This window comes from Hibiscus syriacus, unplaced genomic scaffold (assembly GCF_006381635.1).
Source record: "Hibiscus syriacus cultivar Baekdansim isolate YM2019G1 unplaced genomic scaffold, ASM638163v2 tig00110462_pilon, whole genome shotgun sequence".
NCBI lineage: Eukaryota > Viridiplantae > Streptophyta > Magnoliopsida > Malvales > Malvaceae > Hibiscus > Hibiscus syriacus.
In genome coordinates, this window is record NW_024062747.1 from 1,856,820 (window position 1) to 1,881,836 (window position 25,017).

Below are 25,017 nucleotides of genomic sequence, written 5' to 3' on the forward strand. Positions count from 1 at the left end.
CAAAGTAAACGTCTACTATTAATAACTTGTTTATATATGATAGTATTTGTGTTAACTTACATTATTTATTGTCGCATATGTATTAAGTCTTCCCAATCCAACAGACGTTTCCTCTTCCAGGAAATAGCCCTGGGAATATCATTTGAAGTTTTTATTGCTGTGTCTTCATGGCGGGAAAGGCCTCGAATATCCAAATCTACAAACAATATAATAACAAACATTAGTAATTGTTAAATAATTAATTATAATTTGAAAACATTATATAGAAATTCTTACCTTAAAGGCCCAAACAAAGCCTGAAAAAGTGTATTTTGACCCATCGCCCGCAAACTTTTACGGTCATCAAGACAGACGACAACTTAGTCCAGGTAGCTTTCCAATATACGAACCCACGGACAGATTCCATGCATTTAGGTCCTCTACCAAAATATTAGCTCCTGAGGAATATGTTGTCTGGCCTCTCTGCCTAAAAAGCCGGCATACACAAAGTAGTAGAAGGCATACTCGGACAACACGACGTCATTCATCCGAGTAAAACCATCTTTCTTATTAAACAATTTCTTCATGTCGTCGACGTGTAAGTTCGGCTTCTCTATTGACTCATCAGGAAAAACCCTGGATAACCATGATGGGCGGGTGATATGACGAGTGTACGGCCTACATCATCGTGTCCGAATCGTAGACCAGTGATTAAGCAGAACTTCTTCCGCCCAAAACAAGTATACGGTGGAAAATGAAACCATATCTCTTCCTCACCACGTTGTATACTGTCGGGTAGATCGCTAGTCATGGTCTGAAGCCACAAATGGATCAAATTAGCATCTACACCCGGATGCTGTACTCTCAGCCATGGCCCGAAGCAGGTTTCCTAAACAATTTTCTTTGTGCAGGTGAAAGCTTCGAAGCAATTGTAGTGGCTAGGCTAACTTTATTCCTTAATGTCAATGAAGCCGAAAAAAATTTCTACAAAAACAATAAACATACCAAGTTAGATATATCAAAAACTACACTGTGAAGATATACCAAAAACAATAAACATAAATAGTAGTTTATTCTTGAAACTAAAATTGCAACACTGTTTTGTCTTTTGGTTGAAATGAAAATCGCAACGAGATAATGGAATCGCAACGCGAAATGAAAATCGCAACGAGAGAATCGCAACGCGAAATGAAATCGCAATGCGATTTTGGTTTCGCGTTGCGATTTTTATTTCGCGTTGCGATAGTTATTTCCGCGTTGCGATTTTCATTCTCGAAACTATTCTCTTCTGCATTACTTCAACCAAAAGACAAAACAAAGACAATATTAACTTCACAGGCTAAACAGTTTAGCAGTATTGGCAGCAATCGAATGAATTAATAAGAAATCTAAGTGAAATGGTTAATCTATTATTGAAATTACCAGTAAACTTATCATCAATCTCAATATGAAAAACCTAAAATAATGCAAAATTTTCAAAAATAAAATAAAAAAAACTAACCATCGGAGGTTGATTTTTCATTTCTGAATGATTGTGAGGGATTTTTGACTGTGAATGGTTGTGAGATATTTCGCCGGCGATGGGGATGAAAATCTTCGGAGATGGGGACAGATTTCGCCGTAGAGAGTGAGAGATGGAGATGGGACTGAGTGTTGTGATTTTAGGTTTGAGGTATGAGTTGCGATTACTGTGGACGGTTCAGTTTTCGATTTATTAAGAAAAATTCATGTTTGGAATTTGAAAAAAAAATACGCGTTAATACGAATGGCGCTATGTAAATCGCATTGCGATAGTAAGATTCGCATTGCGATTTACGTATTCGCATTGCGATTTTCCTAATTCGCATTGTGATTTACTTAATCGCGTTGCGATTTACGTATTCGCATTGCGATTTTCCTAATTCGCATTACCAGAGTCTGCAACATCTAGTGTTTGGATTACGAATTTTGTAACTTTTAGCTGCATTTTCATACATGGGTTGCTCATAGAACTGGTTTTCCCACTGACAGCAACCCAAAGTGTTCACATGTAGTGCTTGTGTTTGAATTTGGTGGAAGCTTAAGGTAGTGGAGTTGTGCTTATGAAGCCGGACTCAGATTCTGCATCAGCGGATTAGGTAGTGTAACTTTAGTTGCTTTAGTAGTGATGCACATAGAATTATTATTTTCCTCTAACAGCAGTGAACTGATGTGAGGGCTTTGCCGTGCAAAAGCATAATAGAACCCTAGTGTTTAACAATGACTGCTTAGAGAAGGAAGGTCTGTACAAGGCAAGATTGGAAAACTTTATCCTTGTACTTTGTGGCTTAGAAACGAAATGAGCTCGACTCCACATATTTAGCAAAGCAACATACACTTGATAAAAGTGAATATTTTATTGAAATAATTAAGGGTATATCATAAGATTGTCCAAGCACCTTTATAAAAGTATTTTGTATTTACATGGGTATTTTCAAATTAATTTTAATAAATTTTTGAGAACCATAATCAATAGCAAAATAAGCCACACATATTGCAAAATAGAGAGAAATACGACATGTAAAAGAGTAATTAATGGGTTGTCTTTGTCTTGGTGAAATAGTGTTGGGGTTTGTTGATTGGTTAAGATATATAATAATTTGGGGATGCATGTTCTCAATCATTCTTTCTTTCCATTTCTGATTTAGGTGATAATTTTGAACTCTGAGCCGTGTTGGTAAGTGACCATGTGCAAGAGATGGGTCTGAGACCTATAAGACAGGAACGCCAAGCAATTTAGCAAAGTATCCGTGGCCTCTGATAGGCCGCCAGCAATTTGTACATAAAATTGTAAATTAGATGGATTTTTCCATAAAATACTTTAAAAAACTATTAACTGTTAACCAATCTAATAAAAATTTAACCAAGTATTAATTTATAGAGCAAAGTAGATAGATGGTATCGACTATAGAGTATTACTTTATTAAATTCTTCGATTATTGAAAGTTACAAAATAGTTCTTCGATTATAGAGTGTTGCTTTGTTGAGTCCCTCGACTATTATAAATTACAAAAATGGTCACCGACTATTCATTATGTTCATAAACCGTTCTTTTCTATTCAAAAAGTTATCGATCGTCTTAGATGGAGGTTAATACGATGATTGGAATATGATAGCCATTTGAGAGTTTATGATCAATTTTATTAAATCACAATCAGTGGGTTAACAAAATAATACTCTATAGTCGAAAGACTATTTTATAATTTTTAATAATTAAAAGAATTAATAAAATAATATCTTATAGTAAAAAAATTATTTGTGTGCTTTATATTAAAATTTATTAGCGAATTTATTGATAATCAAACACCCGATATGGACATTTAAATCCATACACCAAAGTCTCAATTGCATTAACTATGATCATCCCTAATTATGCTACACCAACCACTCTGAAATTGTATCAATGGAAGGACAAGTACACTGCAACTTGGCAGTTGAAGCAGTACCCAACAAATTCAATGGCTTGGAATTAGATATTTTATTTTAGAGGTTAATTATTAAAAATGTTTTTAATATTAACTTTAATTATTAAATTATATATGATTATGTGTGATTTCATAAAATAAATATAAGTATTTCTTTGACAAATTCTTCACTGATATCTTTTAGAAAGAAGAATAAATAAATAAAACAATGAATTTACTGATATATTTTTGAAGTTCAGTAGATATGTTCATTATTCAATTTTAATCAAATTAAACATCAAGTTAAAATTTAATTCAATTAATACTTGGTTAAATTTTTATTAGATTGGTTAAAAATTTATAATTTTTTAAAGTTTGGTTATAGTTAAAAATAGAAAAATTAAATCTTAGAAAAAAATGCATTTGTGTATATATATAAATGATATCTTATCAATATTTTATTAGTTTAAAATTTTAAATTATAGGAAAGATTAATATTTTAAAATAATCTAAATGTGTATATTTGTATTTTTATGAACATTTAAATTATATATAATTTATATTTCGAAACATTAATTTAATTTATAAATACATATAAATATACATTAATGTAACATTTAACAATCTTAAAGGAATAGATAGTTCTTTTTAAATATTTTAAGGAAGTTAAATAATTTATTTTGAATGTTACAAAAAAAATTAATGCAAGAACCTAACTATATCAATGATTAATAAATTATTATTATTCCTAAAGTACTCAGGTACGAACATCATGAATGTCATTGCCCAGTGGTATGAACGTTTAATGTCAAATAACTGATAATAGTTATCTTTGAGTTTATCTTTAAACAAATACTACCTTATATCTATCCTAGATTAATCGGAAAAACATATTAATAATTTTCTCAAATTTTTGGGTACTACCTTATATCTATCCTAGATTAATCGGAAAAACCATATTAATATTTTCTCAAATTTTTGGGTCATGTCCCCTTCGTCCTTAGATCAGTGAATGTTTTCTTGTAGATTCATGGAATAATGACGTGCATATTGACTTGAGTAGTTTTGTTGTGTGACGGTTTAATTTAAGATTAAAAAACGACAACTTTGAGACGCAACTGAAAATGTGATAAAATTATAACATTTTAAGCTAAGCGCAACCGAAATATTACCTATTTACTAATATTTTCGGTTAAACCTAAAATGTTACGAAAAGATAGCATTTTCGGTTGACAATCGAAAATATTATAAAGATATAACATTTTTATTCAATAAAAATATTAGAAAAATGATAACATTTTAAGTGACTCCACTTAAATATTATAATTTTTTATCATATTTTTAGTTACACTTTAACATCGTGTTTTATTAGGCTATGTCTCCTTAAATTCCCTATATTAATCTACTCACGACTTCATTAGCAAATCTTTTGACATGAAATGTTTCTTTTCACGTGACTTAAAACTTGGAAGGCCAATGATGTTTTTTTGTCTTAATTTATAAGAAGATGTCGGTGTATTGGAATGAGGGTGAAGACGATGAAAGAATTAAGAAGTAATGCTTGACTTGATTACAAACTAATCAACTAAGAGCTCACAACTTTCACTTAACATCTATGCCAACGTGGCATGGCATGCAACACATGCTCGCTTACTCTGCTAAAACGGTGTAATTCCTCAATAATAACATAGGAGAGAAGAGCGGAGTTATTAACGTGAATAGAGATAAATATATATGATTTTATATGATGAGATTTATACAATTTTAGAATATAATGAATTTATAAAAGGATAATTGTATAAATAGTCATTAATGTTTGAGTAGATTTTTATTTTCTTCACTAAAGTTTCAAAAATAACAATTGATCACTAACATTATCGATTTTTAACAAATCAGTCACTCGCCGTTAACCCAGTAACAAAGGCTGATGTGACATGTTAATTAACTTATTTGGTACTGATTGACCGACCTTTGATTCATTTAATTAAAAAACAAAGAAAATGAGAAGATTGTTTTACTAGTTTACTTCTTCCTTTAATCAATCCAATATGATTTTCTCAATTCACTTACAAAATATATGTTGAAATACGATGAAATTTGTGAATTAGTGTCTGAATCTTTTACTTGCCAAACTCAGTCATCGTGAAGAGTCTGAGTGTAAACGGGTAAGCCAAGAAAACCAACACCCGAAGTGTAAAATGCATAGCTAAGAGCGTCGAACTCGTTAGTCAAGTCTACCAAACAAGTTAACAACGAGTCGAGAACGAACTCGACAAGTCGAGATGAGTTGGGACTTGGGAGTGCTCAATATGTTGACGACGGCTTCTTTCACGGTCATAAGGTTTGAACTAAATTTCAAAAACTTGAAAACACTTGCCTCTATGTTAGAGATTTGAACAAGTTTAATAGCTACAAGGTTCTCATATTGAACTTGAAACATTTTTAAAAACCACGAGTCAAGATAAGATTAAATGTCACAAACTCAACACGATAAATGGTTGAGTATCTAATATCCTTCAAGAAGTTTGTAATTAAATACAATTATAATTAACATTAAAAAATTATTTTTTAAACTCGAATATTAACGATAATCTTTGGATTAGGATGAAGAAATCATGGTGAAAGAAGAGGTAAGGAAAGAGGGACGTACCCGCTAAATTTATTTTAAAGCTATAATATCTTCAAGATAACAAAATGGTGTGGCACAATACATTCTAAGTGATACTACACTCGTTCTTTTCACAACGATATCTCACACTAATTACTTGAATTACAAATACAATTTCCCTCGTACACTAACAATGTATTGAATTTTTCATGATATCAGAAAGGAAACTTTCATGGCATATTGTTGATGATATCATTGATAAACGACACAATATAGTGTGTGAAGATCCACCATCCATCAAAGTTTTTCTACTCTTATCATTCATTTTCTTCATCCTCTCGAACATCACTATCATACCTCATCAACAACCTAATTCCTTCCTCTATCTTCTTAGCTTTTATAATTTCAACCTCACCGTCATCAATCTTATAATCCATTTTGAGCTCTACCGCTATCCCAACTCCTTCACCAGTGTCAATGCATTCAATTGTTGTTCTGAATAAAGTGGCCATGCCACATTGGCACTCCAAACCATATACTTTCTAATATTGAATTCCAACCGCAGTGCGACCGAACCCTCCGGTGCAGGGTGCCCCAAGATGGCCACTTGTGGTGCCCAAACCAATGATCTTACCAGTTTCAGCTGTCCGATCTAAAAATCCTTCCGGTAACATCTCCACCACGTTCTCGTAATCAGTTGGGCTACGTGCCATCACTTGCTTGTTTCCCCCCGATCGTCGTAGAGACCACAAAATCGGTGCCCACTTTGCTCTAGTGCGTAGGCAATTTCTTTCACTTGATCGTACTAAAGCTTCCCGCACTCCCGAAGCAGAGGAACACTACAGACGAAGGAGGTTGTTCATCAAGCATTGCATGATTGAATCATAAATTCTGATGAACCTTGCTTGAGCCTTCGGGATTCAATATGGGTCCCACCGGGTAAATGGGTGGGATTTGAAGCTTACCACTAGAAAGAGTCAACGGCATGGGATTCAAGCTCCGAAAACGTATTGATTAACACCCTTCACTTTTCTTATCCCTTTCGTCAGGTTACTGAATAATGTAAAACTTTCAAGCTGGAACAGACTACTGGGAATAATTTAATGGAAAACCGGGTTGACAAACGATGGAACTATGACTTAGTGTCAGAGTCTTTTAACTCGCCGAACTCAGTCTTTTGCTCATTGTGAAGAGCCTGAATGTATCTGCGGAAGCCAAAGGAACCAGCACCGGAAGTGTAAATGCATAGCTAGGAACGCCGAACTCGTTAGCCAACTCTACCAAACAAGTTAATAACGATCGAGACGAACCCGGCGAGTCGAGGTGAGTTGGGAACTGAGTTGGAATGCTCAACTATGTTGACGACGACTTCTTTCACAAGCGGCCTATAGTTTTGAGCTAAATTATCAAAACTTGAAAAGATCTGCCTCTAGATAAGATTGAGAGAGGTTGATGAATTTAATACGGCCGGTGGCGGCGGCGATGGCGGTGAGAGTCAATATAGGCGCTGATTTTAGTGTCTTGTTGTGGCTTGACGGTGAGGAGGGTGACAGAGAGGTTAGAATTGAGATCTAATAAAAGTTTAGCCAATTGAACCGCAGATATGAAATGGCCCATTGCAGGCAGGGGACAAACCTAGCTCCGCTTTCTTCATTATGGAAACGGAAAGCAAGAGTTATATGTCGACAAACAATGCAACACTGACAGTGAAGATATATGGATGGCAGTGTTGGTTTGGGGTTTGTCATATTTCTCTCATTTGAGGTTACTAATATAGCTATGTGTCGGCAAACTGTGTGAAGTATGATCAATGCTTTGCTTAGGTGGTTGATAATGTAGAATGCAGTAAAGCCATTTATTGATCCGGGCCATTGGCCAGAGCTGATAATAACCGGGTCAAGAGGGAGACCATAAACTTAAAATTGGCCACACAAGTTGTTGTCTGATCTGCATGGGAAGAAATTGGTGAAAAGCCTTATTGTAAGTCATATATCATTCTCCACTGCTGTGTTAGGTAATCATTTAAACAACTCCCCATCCAACTTCAAGACACGACCCTCTACCAAAGGGTTCACCAAACCAACTGGTTTTTACATATAATACTTAAGAGGGATAAAGAACTGTTGATGCAGTAAAGCCTGAGTGTAGACGTGGAAGCCAACAGAACCAGCACCCGAAGTATATCGTGAAATTCAAACTGCTCACGAGTTACTCAACTCATTTAATTCCCCTATTTTATAGCGTAGAAACAACATAAGTTGCGCTCCACATATGTAGGATATACAAGTTCATATATACACCACATACATAAGGATACTGAAATTATATCAACTTAACTTGATTATATTTATAGAAAAGTATCTTCGTAAAAAATGTTAACATTGATAACTATAAATAATACATAACACAAAATAACAGATGATGAACAATTGTATCAGTTGGTTGTGTGCGTTTGTCAATAATTAGAAAATTTATAAATAAATATTATCTTATAATCATCTTAAACTATTAAAAAATAAATTATATATAAAATTTAGTTCAAGTATATATATATATGATATTCAATTGTACATAACACAAAATAACATATGATAATTCTATTTATTTGATAAATTTTTTAAATATCAAACAATTTCTAACCACTATAAATATTTTTAATAAATTATGTCGGACAATAGATTAAAATATTTTATATTTTTGGCGATGAAATCCGGAAACCTCCAAGCATTTATTAGACTAAATTTGTTCTGTTATTATTAGCAACGTTGCTGCTATGAGAGCTCCGATAATAGAAGTGATCACGGCGGCCAAAGCAACTGTGAAGTTAGGGTCTGTTGCCATAGCCGAGGGGGTTGTGTTTACGGTGTCGGCAAGTGAATTTTGTTAGCCTTGTGCAGTTAGCTTTGCAAACAGAATTTGGATTGGTTTTATAACGCCTGTCCGAAATTCTGGGCAGCAATGACAACGACGGGCCTGGGAATTGGGATGCGACAGTGGGTTCGGGAAGGGAACCTGGAATTGGCCTTCGATTCTGGGGAACTGTAAAGGGTTCGAGGACTGAAGTCAAAGGTGACGGTGGGGAATGAGGCAGAAGCTGATATAGTTGCCATGCTAGAAGAGCATGGGAGAAGAGTTCTGGTGAGGAAATTCGAGTTCATTAGTCCATCGGCAGTGGACATTGAACCAGACAACACATTCGTGCAGCTGAGGATGTCGTCGACGCCATTGCCATTGCTACCAGAGGCAAAGGGTGGTTGTGATTGCCCTCGTATGTGTTATTAGAATTGTTCGATCTCCCGCACATCTTTGTACCTGTAACATGCAGTTAACATTCAACGTTAGGTTAACGACAATATTTATTTATTTTATATACATCTATTTTTTATAATTTTTAAATTCTTATATAAGATATATCGAGTCGTTGTGTATGCACAAAATCCCCGCTGTGAGACTCACCCACCATAACTAGAGATGCTACCCGAATCGATCCAGATTAGTCAAGCTAAGCCTTGAAAACCGAGATAACAACAACAAAAATTCATCGTACCAATTTTTTTAGGCTTAAATATACAAAAGGTGTCCAACCTATATCTGTTTTTCCAGTTCAGTGCTTAACATTTTTTTCGTTCTAGTTTGGTGCCTAACGTTTCATTCAGTAACTCAAAATGGGTCACGCCGTGACGCTGTTGAATTTAGCCGTTAACCCATTAACAATGTCATGACATTTTTTAATATTAAAAATAATTTTTGCAAATAAAAAATAAATTTAAATGAAAAATAAACATTTTAATGGGAGGAACCATTACCTAGGCTAACCAGGACCCCTCCCCCGACCCAAAAGTTATTCGTCATCCGATCAGGCATCTCCGACCGCCGTGGAAGTGCCCCGTCGCTGCTAACAACCTCAGCAATGACTGGCGACCCAACCCGGCACTCCAATCGCCTGATTTGACCATCGTCGCGTCTTAATCGCAAGGAGAGCTTTCGGCTGCCAATCGTCGGTCCGCTCGTCCGGTCGCCGTTGAAGTACACCACCCACCCTGGTCAAACCGCAGCCTCGCTCCGATAGCAACCCAACCATGATAACATATTCTTCTTAGATTTTGGAGGTTGTTTTGTAGTTGGTAAGAGGTGGACTGTGAGGATGCTGACAATGTTTCAAAATTGTACGTGTTATTTTTCTTTCCCTTTCACAGGTTGAAGTGGAACTTTTGGATGGTAAGCGCGATAGCGATAGTATTATAGAGTTTATGGCTAATGCGTAATGATCGTTTTCAATGATAAGTTTGTCAGCTTGAATTTTTACTATTTTATACCAATTGAGAGCCATTATTCGGATGAAGGCCACTAAGGATGGCACGCTAGTAAACATGATCGATTGGTGGGATAAACATTGGGAGTACGTTATCTCGAAGACTTGTCCTTTCGTGAATATGGAAGCTCATTCAGTTGATTTGATAAAGTTCAATGTTAGCGGTGTTGAAACAAACGGGGTAGTCGAGTGTGATGGTGTCCTTTGTACTGAGAAATGATTTATTCGGGTTATATCCTCAGGTCTGATATCAAATCTATGAGCTGATTTTGTTGTTTTAATGGCAGTCAAGACTGCTTGGAAGTTTATTAAGAAGCAGGTTAGGTTGGAAATACGTTTTATTATTGGTGGTCGATTCCATGGTCGTGATAAACTGGTTGATTAATGTAATCTCTAGGATTGGAAAATAAGTTTTATTGTTATTTGAGTCCTCAATTAATCTTTCTTAGCACTCCTAATTATGGCAGGAACCCAAATCGATGACTTTTTCTCCTGGAAGAAGAGAGCAGCAGGGGATGATGTTTTCTTGGCCAAGAAATCTATGTTTCAAACACTGGCGGCGACGGCATCACCAGCGAGGGATAACGACCCTGCCGCCGCATTAGCTAGCTTGCGTCGGGAATTTGGTGAGCTTGGTGGCGTTAACATGTCCATTGATTCTTCTGCCACCTTCACCGTCATGGAACTTGACACTATGCGCCGCATGTTCACCGATGAACTTGGCCTTGATCGTGATTTCTTCATTTATAGTCGTCATTTTAACCCCACAATCTTAAATCTTAGTCGTCAGTTGGCGGCTCTAGAAGGAACTGAAGCTGCCTATTGCACCGCTAGTGGTAAGTAATTATAAGTATTGTATTAAAACTTCATCTATGAAGAATATGTTATCATGGCTGGTTGCTATCGGAGCGAGGTTGCGGTTTGACGAGGGTGGGCAGTATACCTCAACGACGATCGGACGGGCGGATCAACGATTAGCATCCGAAAGATCTCTTTGTAATTAAGACACGACGACGGCCAAATCAGGCGATTGAAGTGCCGGTTAGGTCCTCAGTCGTTGCTGAGGCCGTTAGCAATGACAGGGCACTTCCATGACGGTCGGAGATGCCTGATCGGAGGGCAAAGAGCTTTTGGGTCAGGAGAGGGGTTCTGGTTAGCCTGGGTAATTGGTTGCCCCATTAAAATGTTTATTTTTTCATTTAAATTTACTTTTTATTTGCAAAAATTATTTTTTAACATTAAAAAATATGTCACATGACATTTTTAATGGGTTAACGACCAAACTTAATGGTCCGTCACGGCGTGACTCATTTTGAGTTACGGAATGAAACGTTATGGACCAAACTAGAACGAAAAAAACGTTAGACACTGAACTGAATAAACAATTATAAGTTGAACACCTTTTGTATAAGTAAGCTTTTTTTTTACTACAAAAGACTATCAATGATTATTCTCTATTATGTTAGTGTTAGTTAAATCCGGATTTTTAATTATAACTAAAATTGATTAGGCATTTTCAATGTGATGACTAATGAAAAGTAACCTGCTTTCTAATAGGACAACCAGCAGCCATGGTACATCGATAATATGCTCGAGGACATGGATTTCCTTTCGCCATTTTCTGCCCATACTTTATCCATTAATTGGCATCCATCCATGATCTTTAAAACCAAAAACAAACATAAGATCATGAATTAAAATATATATTTATATGATTTAATTTAAGATGAAGTCATGTCTACCATGATAGCCTTTGATCTTGCTCTAACAGAAACTCATGCCTTCCTCATGGTAGCCTTGGTTTGATCAACATTTTTCGAAGAATTAAACCTTGGAACCTTATTACCATCCTCACTATCTTCCCTACCAGTTCCCCGACCTTCTTCGCCACTCCCACGCTTCCTCGATCTCAAGTTATAGACATACAGGACAGTCTTGGGATCACTCGTTAATTCAGTATCATGGGCATTGCTTTATTGAATTCGTTTTGTTTTTTAGTTGTATATCAAATAATTTTGTATAAAACATCATTGGGTCATCAAACTATTACATTTCTCTCATTTTATCATCGAACTATTTTTTTCAGCAAATTTACTCTCTAATATTAGTTTTTTATTTATTTATTTTGATTATCGACTGTTACAAACGGTAATGATGATGTAGTATCATATAATAATATTTTTAATCTTTAAAATTTATATATTTTATCAATTGATTATAATTAAAAGATAAATTTAATCATCCAATAAGTTGAAGACATGTGTCATCATTGGTCACCAAACTATTAAATATTTCTTATTTTGATCATCAAACTATTTATCAACAAATTTAGTCAATAATGTTACGTTTTTCTTAATTTAATTATTAGAACCATTAAAAATTAATAAAGATGATGATGCGATATTGTATATAGTAGTTCTAATATCTAAAATTTGCATACGCTATTAATTTGATTCTAATTTAAAAAAAATCATCCAATAAGATGAAGACATGTGTACCGATCTTATTGGTGAAAACTAAAAATATGATTAGGTTTGGGGAATTTAATATGAGATTTATGAAAAGGATAATATCAATGGGTCAAGCTATAAACTTGTTATATGATTAAAAATACATATTTAGTTTAAACTATGTTGAAACTAATTACTAAAAAAGAGTGGATGGATTTAGGGATTAAACCACAAGCCTCATATAACTTAACACTTAATCGTATGCAAAATCACATAGTTCAACGGTCAAGTGCTAAGTTGTCTTAGATCCTTAGTTTGATCCACAAATGCATCTACTATTTTCCAAGTAATTAGTTTAAACTATAATTTAAGTTAAATTTATTATTATCAATCCTATACTAATTATATAGCTTGGTTCAATGGTTAAATATTTGCTTTACATCAATTATTGAGTTCAATTCCTCAGCCCATTCACATTTGTTTAATAATAATTAATAAATGTGTTTTTTATCGGGGTTACATTTATTGAATTATTTTAAATAAAGTTTAAATCGATAAAATGTGCAAATTTTTTTATACTAAAATTATTCTTGAACTAGGTCACATCATCATCTATGTTACATCTTAACATTTAATGATCAAAATAAAAAAAACGTTAATGACTAAATTAGCAAAAAAAAGAATAGTGGCCAAAATAGAAAAGCAACAATAGTTGAATGACCAATAATATAATTTGGTAGAAAATTTAAAATACTATTTTTGTTTGATTTATGTAAAATTATTTTAATTTGGTTAATTTATGTATTTATAATTAGAGAAAATAACCTCAGTGATCAAAAATCCCATATAATATACGATTTTAACCAACTTTTTCCGGATTTGCCAAAATGACCAACAAAATCGCAATGCGATCGCTAATTCGCAATGCGATCTCCATTATCGCAAATTATTTTCCAGATTCGCAACGCGATTATGACTATCGCAATGTGATTTTCCAATTTCGCGTTGCGATTTTCCCAATTCGCAATGCGAATAAGTAAATCGCAATGCGAATTTGAAAAATCGCAATGCGAATTTGGAAAATCGCAACGCGGTACTGACTATCGCAACGCGATAATACAAAATCGCAACGCGATACTGACTTTCGCAACTAATACTTAATTTCGCAACTCAATACTGACTTTCGCAACGAGATAATACATAATCGCAATGCGATTTTCAAAGCGCCATTAGTATCGCAAAGCGTATTTTATTTTCAAATTCCAAACACGAATATTAATATATTGGAACACTGAACCGTCTACTGTATATCCCGTAATCGCAACTCATAACCTAAAACCTAAAATCACAACTCAGTCCCATCTCCATCTCTCACTCTCTCACCCATCTCCGACGAAATCCGTCTATCTCCATCTCTCAGAGCCACCCTCACAATCAGAAATGGAAAATCAACCAAATCAACACCGATGGTTAGTTTTTTTAATTATTTTCTTTTTGAAATTTTTGCATTATTATTAGGTTTTTCATATTGAAATTGATGATAAGTTTACTGGTAATTTCAATAATAGATTAACCATTTCACTTAGATTGCTTATTAAATCAACCGAGAATCGCAACGCGAAATGAAAATCGCAACGACAAAATCGCAACGCGATTTTATTCTCTCGTTGCGATAGTCAAATTCGCGTTGCAATTTTCATTTGCGTGTTGCGATTTTCATTTTCAGAAACTATTCTTCTTCTGCAAATTGAAACTTGAATGAATTGCATTACTTCAACCAAAAAACAAAGACAAATAAGAAATTCACAGTGTTGCAAATTTAAGTTTGAAGAATAAACTACTATTCTTTATGTTTATTATTGTTTTTGGTATATCTTCACAATGTAGTTTTTGGTATATCTAACTTAGTATGTTTATTGTTTTTGTAGAACTTTTATTCGGCTCAATTGACCTTAAGAAATAAAGTCAGCCTGGCCAAAACAATTGCGTCGAAGCTTTCACCTGCACAAAGAAAAATGTTTGAGGATACTTGCTTCGGGCCATGGCTGAAAGTACAAAATCCCGGTGGAGATGTGATGTTGACACACCTGTTTCTTCAAACCATGACTAGGGATCTACCAGATACTATAAACGTCGTGATGAAGAGATATGGTTTGATTTTCCACCGGCGTATACGTTTTTTGGGCGGAGGAGTTTTTGCTTAATCACTGGTCTACGCTTCGGACACGATGATGTAGGTCGGTACACTAGACACATTACCCGCCCATCATGGTTATCCCGGGTTTTTCCTGAGCTGGAGAGGCTGAATCTACACGTGGAAGACCTGACGATATTATTGAATAGAAAGATGGTTTTACTCGGATGGATGACGTCGATGTTGTCCGAGTATGCCTTCTAATACTTTTGCATGCCGGCTTTTTAGGCAGAGAGGCCAGACAACCTATTCCGAATGATCTAATCAAATTGGTAGAAGACCTAAATGCGTGGAACCTATTTCCATGAGGCTCGTATTTATTGAAAGCTACATGGAATAAGTTATCGTCTGCCTTGGATGATCGAAAAAGTTTGCATGGCGATGGTTCCAAATACACTTTGACAGGCTTTATTTGGGCCTTTAAGGTAAGAATTTTTATATAATGTTTCCAAAATTATAAGTAATTATTTAACAATTATTAATGTTTGTTATTATATTGTTTGTAGATTTGGATATTTGAGGCCTTTCCCGCCATGAAGACATATGCAATAAAAACTTCAAATGATATTCCCAGGGCTATTTCCTGGAAGAGGAAACGGACCTTGCAATGGGAAGATTTACTACGGTATACGACAATAAATAATGTAAGTTAACATAAATACTACCATATGTTTATAAACAAGTTATTACTAGTACACGTTTAACTTTGTTTGAGCTTTTATATTGTTAGGAGGCCAACACTCCATTACAGAGGCTGACACCCACGGAAGCTGAGCTTGCCACTGATTGGTGGCAAGCTAGTAAGCGTTTTTTGATGGCACGAAAATCTATCATTTCAACACTTTATTATTTCCAATATTTCATTCAAATTCTTAAAACTAAGAATCATACCCAAATTTCAAACATGTTATTAATCAATTCTAACACTCTATATTCCTTAATTAACCTCTTGACAAGTCAAAAATCTTATTCAAACCTCAAAAACTCATCCATATCAAAATTTCATCTAAAAACCCATTTTTCAAATCTATCTCTAAAACATTTATCTTGTTGTTTTAATGTCATATAAGCTTTCCTTTAGCTTATATAACATCCAAACTTCAATTTCCAAGCTAAAAATCAAAGAAACGACCAAGGTTTAGATTCTTACCTTAAGCTTGGGTCTTCACGTTTAGAAGAAGAGAAGAGTGAAGAAGAAAAGAATTCTGGAAACTTATCTCTTCAATTCATTCACATGGGTTTTATAATACCCACAATTTATTATTTTATTCCTTTATTTGCTCAATGACCCTTTTACCATCTTATTTCTCCTTCACTTATTAATCAATCATACACCAACATCTTTCAATTAATTCCTCCACTTTTCAATTTATTTAGTTTGGTCATTGAATAAAAAAATTATCTTACATTTAAATCACTAACCCGATATTGAAGATGTTACAACTGCCATGTATTCAGCTTCAGTTGTAGATAATGCCACAACAGATTGAACAGTAGACTTCCAACAAATATGCCCTCCACCAAGAGTAAAGACATACCATGTCGTAGATCTTCTATTATCCAAGTCACCCGCATAGTTTGAATCCACATATCCTACAACCAAATGATTATCCCGTTGACTATAAAAAACAATTTCATGTATCACAGTACCTTACAAGTACCTAAAGATCCACTTGATTGCTTCTCAATGTTGCTTATCAGGTTTAGACATGTACTTACAAACTTGACTAACAACATGAGCTAAATCAGGACGAGTACATACCATTGTATACATCAAGCAGCCAACAACATTATAATACGAAACTTTTTCCATATTTTCAGCTTCCTTATCTGTCTTAGGGCACTCTTCTGATGAGAGCTTAAAGTGATTCACCAATGGAGTGCTCACTGGTTTTGCGCTGCTCATCGTAAACCTTTCTAGAATTTTCTCAACATAACCCCGTTGAGATAGCAACAGTTTCCTTGAATCTATGTCCCTGCAAATTTTCATTCCAAGAATTTTCTTTGCAGCACCTAAATCTTTCATATTAAATTCCCGACTCAATAAAGTTTTCAAACCGATAACATCATCCATGTTCTTCACAGCAATTAACATATCATCAACATATAGTAACAAAAATATAAAAGAACCATGACACAACAATCATACTCAAATCGCCTGTAGCCAATCTTGATCATATAGGAGTCAAACCGTTTGTACCATTGTCTCAGAGACTGTTTCAACCCGTACAAAGATTTCATCAATCTGCAAACTAAATGCTCGTTTCCAGGTTGAATGAAACCTTCAGGCTGCTACATGTAGATTTGCTCCTCTAAATCACCATGTAAAAAAGCAGTTTTAACATCCATCTGCTCTAAATATAAATCCCAACTAGCCACCAATGCAAGTACTGCTCAGATTGAAGTTTGTCTGACCACAGGAGAAAAACTTTCATCATAATCAACTCCTTTCTGTTGTGAAAAACCCTTTGCTACCAAACGAGCCTTGAACTTCTCTGTAACATCCTCAATACCGCGTTAATGACTAGATTGAAAAATTTCAAAAATTGGTGATTAAAGTAGGATAATTGAATAGTTCAATGACTTATTGGAAATATATGATGAAGTATGTTTAATAATTATTGAATGAATTAAAGGGTAAAATGGTCATTTGACAAGTAAGATTTTTATTTTTCCTTTATAAGATAAGGGAACCACGTGGAAAACGAGAGATTTCTCCAGAGTTCTCTTTTTTCTCATTTCTTCTTCTTCTTCACGTGGAAGCCAAGAGAAAATGTGAGTTCATGGTTAGTTAATTTCTTGATGAATTCAAGGTTGGTTTATGATCATTAGATGATAACTAAGCTTAAGAAAAGCTTAAGTTATCTTAAAATCAAAAGATGACAGAGTTATGAGAGATTAAGTAAAAGGAATTTTTAAGGGAATTATTGAAATAAAAGGAGTTAATAGATTTTGAAGTTGAATTTGACTTGTCATTAGTGGAATTAAAAGATATGAAGTGTTAGAAGTAGATTTAGAACATGTTGAAAATTGAGTAGGATTCTTTGAATTTCATAAAGAGGAGATGATATTAAGATTAAAGATGAGATAAATGAATATTAATGAGTTTAAGCATGAGTACTTAAGTTAAGAATAAGAAAGGTGATGATATATGAAGCAATTAAGCTGGAAAGAGTGAATTTTTGTGCATAAATTGGAATTATGGGCTAGTGTGCATCGGTATACATTCAACATGTACTGATGCATTAAGGGTAAATTTCCAAAAATTATTCAGTGTGAATCGATGCACATCGATACACCCTTTAAAAATGGAAACATCGAATGCAATTTGTGTATCGATGCATAGTTAGTACATCGATACACATACTAAGGAATGTACCGATGCACTACAGAGTGTACCAATGCACTTCAAAGGGAAAATGGAAATAGATCTTTCTTATAGCTTAAGAAATACATGATTGTGACAAGTCTATTTCCTATAGTGTTAGGCATAAATTCATGAACATGAACATGTGTTTGTTATGAGTTATATGTTGTTGTAGGTATGACATGACTTGTATGAATATATGTTAGTATGATAAGATATAGAAACTGATAGAAGTGATATATATATATATATATATATATATATATATATATATATATATATATATATTTACATAAGCTATATGAATATGTTTACATAATGAATAATATGCATATGTTATATATGAATATAAGAGATTAAGTGAATGAACAAAGATATACATGATGATATAAGAAAGATATGAATCATATAATATAGGTTTGATGAGAAATATATGTGAACAATATATGATATATATATATGTTTATGAGAAACCATGCAAGTGGTATAAGCGATGTGATTAAATGAGAAATGATATGAGCACATATATATGTGATTATGAATGATAGGAATATGAAAAAAAGGTATATGTGACATGTGAATTATATGGAAGTGAATTATGTGCTTATGTGATAAATATGTGAAATGATATAAAGATAATGCCCATGTTATGAGATCTAGATATAGTTGGCTGCCAAGAGTCGAGGGTTATACAGTGGTCCTTCGGGACATATACAGTGGTCTTTCGGGACATATACAGTGGTCCTTCGGGACATATACAGTGGTTTTTCGGGACATAATGGTCCTTCGGAGGGGTCTTACGGGACAAATTCTACGCCCCTAGGGAATTATACGAGCTGTGGTGACAGTATAGTGCATAACCTCAATGTACTCACATATCTATAGTTCTCACATATGTATATGGGCTAACAAAGAGACAACAATATAAATATATTACATGTAAAATATATGCTTTTGTGATATGAATTGTATTATATGATTATATGATGATGTGTGTATTGATTGGTTAAATGAATCATATGTGGCTTAAAAGGATAAATATACGATTATATGATTATAAGATATAAATGATAAGAATATGGATAGCGGAATAAGGTTAGTGATGGAAATAATGTGAGATATGTATATGTGTATATTACATTGTCTGTAATGTTATATTGTTTTGGTGTGACATCATGAGATGATATGTTCATACATGTTTAAATAGTTAGTGTTCTTTGATAAATTTAATGCCTCACTAAGTCATAGACTTAGCGTGTGATTATTTCACACGTAGGTTACAGAAGCGAGAAGAGAAACTAAGAGGAGCAAGGCAGGTCAGCATCTCCCTGACAAAGTTTCAGATCAGAAAATAGATGATTTAAATGTATTTGGTTATTTTGAATATAGTTGGCATGTACTAATTGATTGAGTTGAATATGCTCTGATTGGTTTGTAAAACAATTTGATTGTATTTATTACTGTAAAGTATTCATTTTCTCAAATGATGAAATTAAGATTTTAGTGGATTTGTAAAGAACAGAGTTTTGAAAAGTCAATGTGACACCTCAGATGAAGATTCGAGTCAGATACAGGTTAGGGGTGTTACATTCTCCCCCTCTTTTTCTGTTACTGTTGGTTTCTTCTTATACACCCATTTGCAACCAATTGGCTTCTCACCCTCAGGAAGGCGAACTAACTCCCATGTGTGATTGTGATTCAAAGACTTCATCTCCTCAACCATGGTAGCCATCCACTTGTCATTTTCCTGACTAGTAACATCATCATGAAAAGTAACTGGATCATCACTGCTAACAGTAAGTGTAAAAGAGACCAATTCTTCAAAACCCAATCTGTTCGGAGGCTTTATATTCGTCTGTCTCACCCTGTCTCTCGTGAGACTATAATCCTGCAAATCATCCGTAGCGGAACCACCAGAAGTTGGTTAAGAAGTTTTTGTTCTCTCAACTGGAAACTGCTCGAAATCCACCACTGTCGTGTCTTTCTTCTGCTGAAACATGGATTGTTCATCAAAAACAGCATCTCTACTGATCATAATTTTCTTCGCAACTGGATCACAGAACTTGAATCCTTTGACACCTTTCTTGTAACCCAGAAAAATACACTCATTCGATTTTGCATCAAGTTTGGATCTATCATCAGCAAGTACATGCACATAATCAAACAACCAAAAATCTGTAAGTGATCGAAAGTAACATCATGACCAGTCCATACCTCTTCTACAACTTTCCCAGCCAATATAGGATATGTCGAACACCACACAACATCCAAACAGAACCATCATAAATCTTAATTATGACATCACCAATACCAATAATATTGCAACATCGATCATCACCCAAATAAACTAAACCGGAATCAACCGACCTGTATGTCGAAAACCATTCTCTATTTGGTTTTATGTGATAAGAACATCCCAAATCAAGAATCCAAGCATCCGTCAATTGAGTCGTTGAAATAGAGAGCATATCACCCTCACTGTAATCAGAATTTTCATCCTCGACCACATTCATAAACTTGGATGAGTCATATGCTTCTCATCAATCTGCTTTTTCAACTTCGGACAGTCTCGCTTCATATATCCCGCCTCCTTGCACTTGTAACAGTGAATTGTCTTATTATCCCTAGATTTGGATCTAAAATTCCGCTTCCCAGACCCTGCCTTCTCTGGCTTCTGCCCACGGTCTCGATTACCCTTGACATATAAGCTATCAGCTTGAGAGTTTTCCCTTGTATTCTGTTTACGCTGGATGTGATCCAACAAGGTTGTAGTAATATCCTCAACTTTGATAGTCTCTTTCCCATATGTAAGAGTAGTCACCATTTGTTCGTAAGAGGGAGGTAACGAACACAACAAGATCATCGCTTTGTCTTCATTCTCAATTTTCACATCAAGTCGAGCTAAATCAGAAACAATTTGATTGAAGACATTCACGTGTTGCGCCAAATCATGATCATTCTGCATCTTTAGCCCATACAGCCGCTGCTTTAGATACAATTTAGTTGTTAAGGATTTGGACATAAACTGACTTTCCAACTTCTTCCAAATTTCGTCTGGAGACGATATATGCATAACGTGATACATGACCTCGTCTGCCAAACATAACCGTATGGTTCCTGTCGCTCGCTGCTGAAATTCTTCCCAATCTTCCTCTTCATTGACGCCGGCTTTGTAGGTCGCAAAACCTTCAGGATCCCTTGCTACGCCAACATATCATTCACCCTTGTTTGCCATAATCCGAAGTTACCCTGACCATCGAATTTCGTAACTTCGTATTTGGCCCATGACATCTGATACCAATTGTTGAATAATCGGGTAAAGAAAACAGAAAGAACACAAGAATTTTAACGAGGTTCATCAATATGCTTACGTCCTCGGTGCCTTAGGCGGCACTAGAATTTTTATTCAATTCAATATCTCATAGGTTTAGGTTACATCTCCTTTTATAATAAATAAAACCTGGTACATATTTACAAAAATAACCCTGTACCATACCGCTGGGCTGCACCCCCAACCCACATAATCGTAACTCTCACTGCAAGACTTTTTCGGTATTTTTATGAGCCATACCTAACACATATCAAACTTAACTTGATTATATTTATAGAAAAGTATCATCGGAAAAAATGTTAACATTGATAACTATAAATAATACATTGTTGAGTTAATCGATCAAGAGGGGGTGTGAATTGGCAATTAAAAATTTCGGTGGAAGCTTTTGCAGAAAATTGAAAGTAATTGCACATCGATTTAGAGTGGTTCGACTTTCTCAACCAAAGTCTATGTCCACTACATTAACTATTCACAGTAAGTATTTTCCAACAAATTCACTAATTTGTTCTTTCTTTTGAGGCCAAAGAGATAACCTTACAATTCCCTCAAGAATATACCCCAATTCTTGAGAACACTCTTTCTCAAAGAGAATATTACAAATTTGCAAACTTAATGAAAAACCTCACAAGGCAAATGTGTTTGCACAGTTGTAGAACAAAGAAAGAACACTCAAGAATGAATACAATTGAGTACAAGTAGTGTTCTTGAAAGTAAAATGAATATTGAATGAAAAATAGGCTTGGAATGCTCAAACAATGAGTTTGATGTTTTCTCTATGATTCTCTCTTGATTGTTGTTTCTTGTTGTTGATCAATGACCTCTAAGCTTGTTTAAATACTCCTTCAATTGATTCTGAATGTTGAGGATCATTAGTGGAGTTAACGGAGCCGTTATTGTGTGAAAACAATTAATAAAATCAGTTGGGAGCGTGGATGCATCGATGCATAGTCAAGGTGCATCGATGCATCAAGTGTAAAATTCAAATATTTTAAACCGTTGGTGCACTAAGGGTGCATCGATGCATAAATTGCATTCGATGTTTCAAACAAGCCTGGAGTGCATCGATGCATGATATGTGCATCGATGCATAAAATGCATTCGATGTTTTAATAAAATCTTGAGTGCATCGATGCATGACTGTGCATCGATGCATAAAATGCATTCGAAATGGGGTGTGCATCGATGCATCAATGAGTGCATCGGTGCATCCTTCACAAATTTGATCTTTGGCTTGTTTTTGGTTTGAAATACTTTGTGAAAATTGTTTCAAAAATATTTTGAGTATAAAACACAATTTTACACTTTAGTAAGGATTGAATTTAAACTTTGAAAGACTTGGAGTAATATTTTGATATTCGAATAATTATATCGAATATACTTAGAAAATCATTTGTAAAATCTTAAAATTCATTTAACTTACTTTGTTATATCGAAAGGTCAAATTTTTTTCAACAATCTCCCCCTTTTTGATATAACAAAACATTTGAGTAAATTTAAGATTTTCTATGAAAATTACTTTGATATCAATTTTATTACTCCCCCTTACTATAATGCATCTTACTTCTCCCCCCTTTTTATTAAATCAAAAAGGCTCCATAAAACGTTTCTAAAGAAAATTATTGAAAAACATAGCCAATTGATTTTTGTAAATATAACGTAAGCTGCTAAGATCACAATCAAGAAAAAGGTTAGCCATTATTTTCATAATTCAATATTCATAATAAACGAATGTGATATGGTAAATTTGGTCATATGCTAAATGATGCAAAAATCTAATAAACCAATATAAGTTCAAAAACCAAATATATAAATATAAGTTCAAGCATTGAAAGTTAAACATCCAAACAACATAAACAATCCACAAACATTTAAAATGTTGAAACAATAAGTTCTAAATCCACGAAAGCAAAAGCAAGGCAAGGTCTAGTCATCCATAGGAGGATCGGGATGAGTTCAAATGTGAGAGCATCCATACATTCATGCATTTCCCGTTGAAACTCAGTTAGTTGAGATTCTATAGAAGCAAACCTCAGATCAAATGACTCCATAAATGATCGAAAATATGAAGGCATTTGGTCCTCTTGCTGTGATGGTTCTGGCTCATTGTCTGGCACGTGATCGTTAATATCTTGCATAAGTTGTTGAAATTTTGGATCATCGTCCACAGCTGGTGCCGGTGGAGGTGGAGCACGAGAAGAGCTAGGTGCAGAAGGAGCTCGTGAAGAACTAGCTCCCGGAGTTTGCTCAGTGGGTCTATATTCCCATTGACACGTTACCTTATATTGTTTCCACCCGGCTTTCTTTAAGGAGGTTAGGTTGATTTGGTTTTGGAGAGGCATGAGAATGTCAACAGAGACCTTAAGTCATAATCGGATAAATAGATTAAAAAGAAGACACCCGTAAACTAAAGTTTCGACATTTTTGGAAGGAATGACGTTTACGGTATCGACAAGCTCACCAAAGATAATTTGTGGCAAATTAATTTTCTTATTATGTTGGATACAATATATCCACCATAAATCTATGACTCTAAGTTTGGAGTGCCTACCTCCGGATGGTCTAAATCACCAAGAGATCATCAAATGAAGGAAACGATCGTGATGTGTTCATAAGGTACTAACACTATCATTAGACTTATAGGGAGTGGCTAGAAAATCTTTTTCATTATCTATCCCAACATCGTCTAAACCGAAAACATCATCAATTATTTTTGAATTAATAAAAATGACTTCTCCTAAGAGATAGGATCGAATGCCTATGGTTGCGGTTTGACTAGCATTTTGAACACAAACAACATTTGAGTAAAAAATGTGAACATTGTTGATAGACAATGGGCTGAATTTGACACAATTTATCAAAATTCCAGGAATGAAGAACATGAAGATATTTAAAGTTAATATCTTCCATTGCTTGAATGGAAGGGATAAGTTCCTCTCGAATTTTGTAGGATTAAAAATGACTAACGAACCTATCATATAATTCAACTCTACGATGACCGGGTTGGCTGAAGCAAGAGTTAAGAATGGTTAACTCAGGTTTGTTTGGGTTTGTATTTTGTGGTGGAGGAGGAATAAGATGGCGGTTTGATCGACTTGAAGAGGACCTAGGTCGTTTTGGATTAGACATGGTTTAGGAATTGGATTGGGATATGCAACCTGTAATTTTTAAAAACATGTATGCAATATAATCAATCCCAAAACTCAATTGAGTCCACAATAATTCAAGGTTCTCTAAATCAAATCCTAATGGGCAAAGTTTTTGAAAATTTTTGAAAACAACGTTTGAAAAATCAATGTGTAGTTTTCAAATAAACATAATTAAAACAAAAACATCAAATTTAAAATTAAATTA

At 34.5% G+C, this 25,017-nt stretch overlaps 2 pseudogenes; both read right to left on the reverse strand.

Moving 5' to 3' along the window:
• Positions 1-6,196: 6,196 nt before the first annotated feature.
• Positions 6,197-6,722, reverse strand: LOC120126835 (annotated as a pseudogene).
• Positions 6,723-8,745: 2,023 nt separating this feature from the next.
• LOC120126836 lies at positions 8,746-24,792 on the reverse strand (annotated as a pseudogene).
• Between the last annotated feature and the right edge of the window lie 225 nt (positions 24,793-25,017).